Below are 11,448 nucleotides of genomic sequence, written 5' to 3'. Positions count from 1 at the left end.
GGGGGTTTTAGCCATACATACCTTGTTTAAGCTTTCCTTAAGTTACTACGACGTTCCAAAAATTCTAGCAATCCCAAACTACTTTGAGACATAACAAAATTGAACACAAATTAGGAAGGTATTCATGGTTCAACTCATTTGAGCATTTTATCAAATACTAGTTGAACATCTTGATTTAAAATCTCTTTTACAAGGTTTCCTTCATTCCCTAACCCAATCTTTACTTATTTATGTTCAACAATCTTCCCACAAACCTAATTTGTACATGCATGTATACATAATACTATTATACCCAAGAATCATACCTCAATAACCCATCTTATATCCCAAACTCGAAATTAAAGTCTAATATATAGAACCTTACCTCTTAGATGAAGAACATGTGATTGGGTTCTTTGATTCTTAAGACTTGAGCAAGAGATGGGTGATTATGAAGCTAGGCTCCTTCTCTCTCTTTCGCTCTCTATATGCTCTCAACTCTCTCTAAAATCAATAGAAAATGACCCCAAATGAAGCCCCCAAAGACTATATATTAAAATGGGGTCGGGTTATAACAAAAGCCCGATATTTGTACAGCTGCGTCGCATGGGGCGTCGCGGTTGTGAAAAATTCTGCGCTGCTTTGGTAATTTGGTCATAACTTATGGTAGGAGTGTCCAAATGACGAATGGTTTCAAGAGTTGGAAACTAGACTCAAAGACCTTTCATTTGATAGGTTATTAATCATATAATACCTTTTATATATTTAGATATGCTCGTTCCAAGTCTAGACTAGTGCAAATACCTTTGGAATCTTAGCCTATTATGAAATTTTCCCATTTGGCTTACACTTGGGCCTCTACTTGGACCCCACCTTACTTATTATATGACTCATACACTTGTTTAGCAATCCAATTCACTTACATCATATCTATAGCACATAAAATATTATAATCAGTGTACCTGGCACCCCGAAATCCTATATTGTTTTGCAAAATTTTCTGGGGCCTTACATACCAAACCTCTCTAGTCGATGCTGCTCGTCGTCCGACATAATTGGTATCACATACTCCTGAGCTGGTGCAACCGGCTAGGCTGGAGGTGCCCTTGGTGTCTGGAGTCCCTGTACAACCTGCTCAAGTGTGCGAGCAATGAGAGTCTGGGTGCCTCCCCCGGCTTGAGAAGTAGTTGCGTTCGTAGTAACTGAGACCGCCTGAGCCAAGCTGGTACACACTGATAAAATCTGAGCTAGAGCTTCCTGAAGGCCTGGAATCACAATAGGCACAGCTGGTGCCTGAGCTGGTGTTGTTGTAGCGTCCACAACTGGGACCTGATCCTGAACTGGGGTAGCTGGTGGATCTATAGGTGATGCCCTAGCTGCTCTGCCCCTGCTACGGCCTCAACTGCGTCCTCGGCCTCTAGTGGCCCCAGCCAGTGGTACTGGTGGTCGTCCATCCTGTCCGGTAGCACGTGTCCTCACCATCTGTGAGAGAATAGAATAACAAAAGTTTAGTACTCGGATCAACAGATTCGCACGACATGCATTTCAAGAATGTGAAGTTTTTCCTAAAGGTTCTGCAGCCTCTCGAGGATAAATACAGACGTCTCTGTACCGATACGCGAGACTCTACTAAACTGGCTCATGACTCACGAGACCTATGTAACCTAGCCTCTGATACCAACTTGTCACGACCCCAAATACTTGGTCGTGATGGTGCCTATCACATTACTAGGCAAGCCAACCCAAACATCAATCATAACCCTTTTATTTTAATAAACCATTTTCTAACACGGGTTTTTTACCAAATTTTTCATAATAAGTGTTTAAAACAACTAAAATGTACGGATATCAATAAAACATAAAACAACATAGCCCAAACATCTAGTGTCACAAGTCTAGAGCCTCTAAATACATAACCGACTGTCTAATACATCAAAAGTCTAAAAATATGTAAAGGAACAAGATAGGAAGGAGGAAGTAGGGCTGTGGACGCCATGCAGCTACCTTGCAATCTCCAGCAAACTCTAGATCAGCTGAGGACCCTCACTCTGACGCTCGGGCACCTGGATCTGCACACAAGGTGAAAGGAGTAACGTGAGTATGCCAACTCAGTAATTAACTAAAGTAAATAAGGTCTGACACCAGTGACGAGCAGTTAAAAATTATATAAATGAATGAACAACAGGATAACAGATCAATTTCACAGTTTAAAACTAGTTTCGTCATAAAATCTTCAGTTTCAGTTTAAATACATGAAATCATATACTTAACAATTTTTCAACAGAGGCTTATTTTAAAAGAAGAGTGAAATCAGTAAGAAATATCATAACTGGGCCCCTCGGGCAAGGTATCACTCAGAATATGGCCTCTCGGACAGCCTCTCAATCACTCATGACTCAAGTCTCGTCACTCAATACTCACTCTCGGCACTGAGGCTCATTAATATCTAATAGTAATAGAAATCATAGCAACTGTTGCGGCGTGTAGCCCGATCTATAATTTATAGTCGACTACGCTCACTGGGATGTACAGACTCTGGAGGGGCTCCTACAGCCCAAGCATCACATCGATGTAGCGCGCAACCCGATCCTATATATATATCGCTGCGGCATGCAACCCGATCCATATGAGTATCATTGCGGCGTGCAGCCCGATGCATATTCTATACATGCATATATATATATATATATCCTCACCATTAGGTTCTCAACCTCTCTCAGTCATTAACCTCACAGCCTCTCAGGCACAACAGTGGAAATTAGGGAACTCAGTCCAAACAGTCTTCACATTTAAGAAGTAGGGTGATAAAACCAGTTTGAAACAATAAACGGGTAAAACATGACTGATGATATGCTTTCAAACAAGTAGAGTTAGAAACAACAGAAAAAATGCCCCTAAGGGTCTCAACAGGTCAGCACAAGGTTCCAAACATGGCATACAACCCATAATATAGTATAAATAATCTAAAGTACGGAATATCATAAGGTTCCAAATCAAATACGCAGCTTAATAGTTGCTATGGGACGGACCAAGTCACAATCCCTACCGGTGCACGCCCACACACTCGTCACCTAGCATGTGTGTCACCGCATTTATCAAAACAAGTCAAATACCGGGGTTTTGTACCCTCAGTTCCAGATTTACAATGGTTACTTACCTCAAACCAGTGAAAATACTACTCTGCGACGCCTTTGCCCCTCGAATCGGCCTTCACTCATGTCAAATCTATCAAAAATCAGAATCACGGTGTCAAGATATGCTAAGGGAACGAAGCCCAAGCAAAAATAATCAATATACGACACAAATCCCGAAATTACCAAAATCTGACTCCCGGGCCCACGTCTCGGAACTCGATAAAAATCACATCAACAGAATTCTTATCCTTCCACGAGTCCATACATACCAAGAACACTGAAATCGGAGTTCAAATGACCCCTCAAATTCTCATTTTAAAGTCTCTTAATCTCAAGCCCTAATCCCCAATTTTTCTTCCTTAATCTCCACTAATACCATGATTAAACAATGGAAAAATGATCATAAACCCAAATAATGAAGCTTAGGGAACTTACCCAACTGATATCCCTTGATTTCTCTTGAAATCCACTGCCTTAGCCTCTTTCCCGTCTTCAAAAATGGAGTTCTTAGCAAACTTTCGTGAAGAAAACAATTTATACCTTCTAACCCAGGTATTTTCGCATCTGCGACCAATTTACCGCTTCTGCGGTCCTCACTTAACTTCCCATTTTCCGCATCTGTGATGTCGTAACCGCATATGCGCCTTCGCAGGTACGGTCCCACAAACGCATATGTGGTTCCTGCCTTCCTAGACCTTTTCCGCTTCTGCGACCTCCCTTCTCGCATCTGCGGCATCGCACCTGCGGTCCCCAATCTGCAGGTGCGGAAATACGAGAAGCAGAAAACCTGCAGCATTCTTCAAAATTCCAAACTCTCCGTCAACCATCCGAAATCACCCTGAGGCCCCTAGGACCTCAACCAAAAGCACAAACATATCCCAAAACCTTATTCAAACTTGAACCAATCTTCAAAACACCTCAAACAACATCGAATCACCCAAAACACATCGGATTCAAGCCTAAGTTTCCAAAATCTTCCGAATTCCGCTTTTGATCAAAACCCAAACCAAACCACGTTCGAATAACCTGAAATTTTACACATACATCCCAAATGACACAACGGAACTACTACAACTCTCGGAATTCTATTCCGACCCATATATCAAAATCTCACCTATTAACCGGAAATCGCCAAAAATCCAATTTCACCAATTCAAGCCTAAATCTACTTCGGACCTCGAAAACTCATTCTGATCACGTTCCTAGGTCCCAAATCACCTCCCAAAGCTATCCAAATCATCAGAACTCACACCCGAGCCCTCTAACACATAAGTCAACCTCCGATTGACTTTTCCAACTTAAGCTTCCTCAAAAGAGACTAAGTGTCTCAAACCTTACCAATTCCTTTCTGAACCCGAGCCAACCAACCCGATCGCATATAGAACCGATAGACAAAGCAATAAGAAGCAGAAATAGGAGAAACAGAGCGGTAACGCATGAGATGACTGTCCGGGTAATCATAAAAGGAAACAAGAATTTCAACTAAACATGTAGAGCAATTAGCAAGTAAGAGATAAGACAAGTAGACATGTGAAATTACACTAAAATGAAGACTATAACATGTTAAGGCAACTACTTTAAGGCATGGAAGGGATCTACATAGCTAAAACCGTCAACTTTCCATACTTAGCCCATGTACACACTTGTCACCTTGCGTACACGTCTTTCACATATCATAATTATCATAAACAATAACAATTCTAAGGGGTAATTCCCTCAAACAAGGTCAGGCAAGTCAATTACCTCAAATCGCGCTAACTCAATCAAGTAGAAGGCCTTTCCCTCGATTATCCAATTCTGAATGGCTCGAATATAGCCAAATCAATTTCATACTATAAATATAACTATAGGAAAGTAATTCAAACAATGAAATTACAATCCTTGCAAAGAATTGAAAAAGTCAACCTGGGCTCGCGCCTCAAAACCCGACAAAAATTATAAAATCCGAACACCCATTCGATATCGAGTCCAACCATATAAAAATTACTCAAATCCGACCTCAAATTGCCTTTCAAAACCCCAAATTTAAGCCTAAGAAGTTTTTCACAATTTTTCACAATTTTCCAACTCAAACCACTAATTACATGATAAAAATAACAATAGATTCGAGTAATTTAAACAAAATCAAGTTAGGAATTCTTACCCCAATAATTTCTCTAAAAATCAGCCGAATTCACCTCACACCGAGCTCTCTAAGTCCAAATTATGAAATAAGAGATAAACCCTCGTTTTGAAATTTAAGTTTGTTGCCTAGTGATTTACACATTGCAATTGCAGAATTTTCTTCGCGGCCGCGAAGAACAAAATCTTCATCATCCCAAAATCTTCTACGCGAATGCATAGAATTGGTTGCCTACGTGGTGATAAATTTTCCAAAGCTTCGCGATCGCGTTCACACATTCACGATCGCATAGAGCAATGTGTGCACCTTCCCAGACCTCATCTTCCTCCATTGAGAATGCGGAACCACTCACGTGTTCGAGATTCACTATCCTTCCAAGTTTCGTGATCGCGTAAACCATCTCGCGATCGTATAGAACAATTTCATGCCTGCCAGTCTTAAAGCTTCGCGATCGTGGCCCTTCTTTTGCAATTTTATAAGAGGAAACCAGACTCGGAAAACCAGCAATCTCACAAAGCCAAAAATGAAGCCAAACTTGATCCGAATCACCCCCGAGGTCCCCGGAACCTCAACCAAACATACCAACAAGTCCTAAAATATCATACGAACATGCTCGATGCGTCAAATCACATCAAACAACAACAGAACCATGAATCACGCATCGATCCAAGCCTAAGAAACTTATGGACTTCCGAATTTCAAAACTAATGCCGATTCATACCAAAACAACTCTGATTGACTTTAAATTTTTTACACAAGCCATAAATGACATTATGGACATGTTCTAACTTTCGGAATTGAGATCCGACCCATATATCAATAAAATCAACTTCCGGTCAAACTTTCAAATCTTTCAACTTTCTAACTTTTGCCAATTCATGCTGAAACGACCTACAAACCTCCAAATACAAATCCGGACATGCTCCTATTTCTAAAATCACCATACAGAGCTATTGAAACTGTCAAAACTCTATTCCAGGATCATCTACACAAAAAGTCAAACTACGGTCAACTCTTACAACTTAAACCTCCAACTTAGGGACTATGTGTCCCCTTTCACTCCGAAATTCTCCCGAACCCAAAGCCAAGCACCCCGACAAGTCACATAATCGCAATATAACATAGAGGAAGCATAAATTAGGGAATCATAGCAAAAATACTTAAAAATACCGGCTGGGTCATTACAAAAGTTGTCATTTCCGCTTTTGCAGAACATTTTTCTCTTCTGCAAGGTTGCAGATGCGGACCCTGCTTCGCATCTGCGAAACACCAGCACCAACTTTCTTCTCTGACACTAAAATGAGCATAACCCCCTTATACGATGTCCAATTTGATAATATTTTTTGCTATGGCTCTGTAATTACGATACAGATCTAACACTTCAATCAAAACAAAATTTGTAGCTCATTTGATTAATCTGGTACTACTTATGCTTGAAGAAATGGCAGCGGAACATAAAAAATGAGCGCAACACAACCCAAACTTATCCGAAAATTACCCGAGCCTTTCGGGACCTCGTACGAACATACCAATAAGTCTCAAAATATAATACGGACCTGTTCGGGGCCTTAAATCCCACATAACAACAACAAAATCATGAATCGTTGATAAAGATCAATCTCTTAAGTTCATGAACTTCAAACTTCGAACCAAGCATCCGATTCATGCCTAACCAATTCGGAATGAACCCAAATTTTACTTACAAGTTCCAAGTGACATAAAGAACCTATTCCAACTTCTAGAACAATAATCCAAACCCTATATCATCAAAGTCATCTTTCAATTAAATCTATGAACTTTCAAAACTTTCAAATTGCCAACTTTCACCAATTAGTGCCAAAACCTTCTAGAAACATGCAAATCCCTGGCATACACCCAAGTCCAAAATCGCCTTACGAAGATATTGCGACCATCAAAATAACTTTATGGAGTCGTCTACATAAAAGTTAAACTCCGGTCAAGTTTTCCAACTTAAACTTCCTAGTTGAGAATAATTCTTTCAAATCAATCCAAAATCGCCCGAAGCCAAAATCTATGAAGCACAAGTCATAATAAATCATATGAAGATACTCAAGACCTCAAACTACTGAACAAATTGCCAATGCTCAAACCGGCCGATCGGGTCGTTACATATATGAAGCGAAGATTTGCTTGACTACAACAAAGATATTTGAGCATTGTGTCCCACTACCCAGGGATGGATCATGACACTTATGTTATTGTAGATCATGAGAAAACATAATTTTTGCATTAATGTAAAGAGTGTTACATCCCATGTTTTCGTACGCGAGAGAACGTCGTAAGCCAATTGATATAAGCTCAGAAATGAGATTGTTTTTGAAAGTACATAATGTAAGTTCATTATATTATATTGGAGGTTACAAATATTTAAGATCATGAATATCAAGTACCAAAAGGGTTGGAAAGCTTAGACACTAAACGAATTGAAGAAAATAAGTTTCGTCGAAAGTCGACAAGTTTGGAATGTTATAACATATACTTTTGGGGTGAGACTAGGGTGATTAACATGATGAAGAGGTTAAGTTATGAGTTATTTTAGTCGTATGATATTATTCGTGTGTTATGTTTTTAAGTCAAGCGAGTTGTGGAATAAAAGTTGACAAAGGTCATCACAAGTTGCATTCATAATGTGCTGAAATTTAGATCAAATGTAGCTCCACTTTTCTCCTAATATACGTAGAATCAAAGGATGATATACATATCAAATTGAATATCTATGAGTTTAATTTCTAACGTATTGAACCGTTCATCGATATGACATCGGACTAGAGAGATATTCGCGTTTTTGCGAGACTGCGCAAACAGCTCCCATGGGACCCACAAGGTCGGTTTAAACTTCAGCTTGTATTTAAGTCATTTATATGTCGTTTTAACTCATTTTACTCATCCACAACAGTTCCTAAACCCTCCTAAATGCTCTCCAAGGAATCCTCCATGATTCTAGGGTAAAAACCTAAGATAAAAACATGAATCCAACGCTAGAAATCCCGTGGTGCTTGCTAGATCGTAGTTCTTCATCTTGTGGCTATTTTAGAGGTTTATTCAAAGGTAAGTAACCTTAGATTTTGTGTTGTTATTTATTATTAAGATAATAATCAGTACCTCCTTCATGTATATTAGAGTTTCAAGGCGAAATACAAGTATTTACACACCAACATGAACACAAAAGTTGATTCAAAAAGAGAATACAACTCCTATAGTGTTGTGGTGTGATTGAGGGTTGTTGTGAGCTATACCAGCTGGGGATTCCAAGTTATATCTACTTCATAAGGTAAGTAAATCATGTTCTTGGTTGTTCTTAAGGTCAAGCATGTGTTGGTTGAGTTGTTTGAGTGAAAATCTACAAGATAATAATTGACATGGCATAAGGAATCATTATCTTTTTTGTGGGCTGTATTGAGGCTATATATATGGTTTGTTGTGGCTGGAAATTGTTATAAATAGTTTTATTATGTTGTGGCTGCTGTTGTTAAGCTTAGCTATGTGCTAATTCAGTGCATTGAAGAAGATAACATGAAAAATAAGATGTTGACAATAAAGGTTAAGGTGCTAGGTGTGTGAACTATATTTGAAGATTATGCTTATGATGTTTTGGGTTAAAAATGATATGGTAAGCATAAGTATAATGTTATATATGTTGTAGGTAGATTCATGGAAAAGTAATTGAATTCAATCCATATTTTGTTAATGGTAAATCGAGCTTGCCGCTCAAAATGGTTGTTGAACAAATCAGAGAGTTTATTGTGAATTATATTGTTGTTGTTTGGGTTGTTTGGTGACTTTTGGTAACATATGGGATGTAGTACAAATATGGGAGGTGTTGTTCATTTTCTTGTAGAATATTGGTTTCCAAATATGAGAATTACAATGCTTATATGATGACGACGAAGTCGATTTACTCATTATAGACGTAAGAAGATCACATTGAGCTTGCCTGAAGATTGGATAGAAGATTTCAAAGGTATGTTAAGGCAGTTCATTCTTTCTTTTGGCATGATCTAAAATGAAATGAACATAAACGATATGCTATTTCATAACGGATCTTCACCTAGCAACTAAGGTTGCCCATATTGTTCTTTCCTTATAATGTTATTCTAAGCAAGTATGTATGATCCTTAAATCCTACTGAGGTTCATATTGATGGTATGGATGTACATAATGTTAATCGAAGGTGCAACGACCTTACGTCACTCCGAAAGGTTTAGAACGTGATTCCATGAGTCCAGCATGCATTATATATAGTATCTATTTTACTCTACCGAGCCGCGCTATAGTCGGCCGGGTACGACACTTATTGTGCAACCACTGATCAGTTGGGTTTACCGAGCTCCACGTGGCCGGATACGATTCTACCGAGCCTTAAGATGGCCGGGTACGTTTTTACCGAGTCCTCTTTGAGGTCAGGTACGATATGATGAAGATGATGCCCACAAAGGAGTATGTTTTTAAAAGTGTATGTATTATGCATTTCATGTCAGGAGCTCCCAGAGGCACTCATATATTACAAGTTGTATCTCCTCTATCTCTCTTTACAATATTATTCTTATTTATGTTTTCCTACCTTACATACTCGGTACTTTATTCGTACTGACGTTCCTTTTGCCTGGGGACTCTGCATTTCATGCCCGCAGGTCCCGATTGATAGGTGATAGTCCTCCAAGTAGGCTATCAGCTCAGCGGAAGGTGTTGGTGCACTCCACTTGCTCAGGAATTGCCTATTTGGTCAGTATGCTTTGGATATATATTGATTGGTAAAGTGGGACCCTGTCCCGACCTTTATAATTTTATGTACTCTTAGAGGCTTGTAGACAGATGTCAGGTGTATGAATACTTGTATGGCCTTGTCGGCCTATATTTTGAGTTTACAAATGGTCATGTCGGCCTTATATGCCTGTATGTCACATGTATAAGTTTGTATATCATGTTGGGTCGTCATATGTTGAGTATTCCCTTGTGTTTTATTCTTGTTATCTCATGACGGGTTTTCTGTCCCATTTACCTATGATAGTATGATAAGAAAGATATGTTACGTTGGTACTCGATTGAGTAAGGCACCGGGTGCCCTTCACGGCCCCTTCGGTTTGGGTCGTGACAGAGAGAGGTATACAAAATATGATAAATAGGTGAATCACCATATTGTATGCCACTAAGGTATACAAAATGCAAATTGTATATCCCAAATGTACATAACATAAATACATGATGGGTGTTTTGTAAATAGGTATATCGTGTAATACTTTTATCATGTGTATTTATTGGATAATTCTTTTGGGATGCATGAGCACTTCATGAAAATTTCTCAAAAGTTAAACATCAGCTTTCTATTGTTTTGAATGGCATGCGAATCTGCTTTCTTGCTTTTCTTCGTGTGTTGCGGCCTGAGGGTGATGTTGCTGAGGTTTTATTCTCGCATAATTTCTAGCTAGTTTTCTTTAGTTGCTTTATTTCTCTTTCGACAGAAGAAAAAAAAGTAGAAGAAGAGACATCCGGTTTAATTTTTTTGATCAAAGAATAGTAGGATAAGCTCATATCCGTTTGGAAATACAATTTTTTTTACTTTTTTTCGAAGTGAGGGTTTGTTCATAAGGGTATCTCCAACCTTTATCCCATTTTTGGTCTCCAAAATGGAGATTTCCCCATTTTGGGGACAACTTACTCAAACCATTCTCCCATTTTTTCCCTAAACTTTTTTATATTCTTCTCTCTCTTCTATATTATATTATTATCTTTCATTTCAGTTTCATTTTTTAATTTCCATTAAACAAATTCCATCTTTTATTTTTATTAATTTGTAATTTCCATAATTAAAACAATTCCATAAAATTTTAAAGGCAAAATACATAAGTTACCCCCTATACTATGCACCAAATCCCTATTACACACTTTCTGAGCACGAAAATTATCTTACACACTCAACCTTTTCAGAGTGTGTCTAATACACACCTCTTTTTTCTTGACCAGTTTAGAAAAATATGTGTAATGTCACCCACTAATAGGATGATGACACTCGTCATTATTATTTTTTTAAAAAAAATATTTAAAATTACTTTTATACCCCCAATTTAAAGAATCCTCTAACATCTCCATCTTCTTTTGCCTTCCGCCACCGCTGACACCACCGGAAAAAGCCATTATCGTCGCTTCTTAACCTTCACGCAAATTCAGTTTTTATAACAAACTCAAGACCAAGAA

This window comes from Nicotiana tabacum, chromosome 22, assembly GCF_000715075.1.
Source record: "Nicotiana tabacum cultivar K326 chromosome 22, ASM71507v2, whole genome shotgun sequence".
Classification (NCBI taxonomy): Eukaryota; Viridiplantae; Streptophyta; class Magnoliopsida; order Solanales; family Solanaceae; genus Nicotiana; species Nicotiana tabacum.
The sequence above is the reverse complement of the archived record's forward strand: the minus strand, read 5'-3'. Positions refer to the sequence as shown.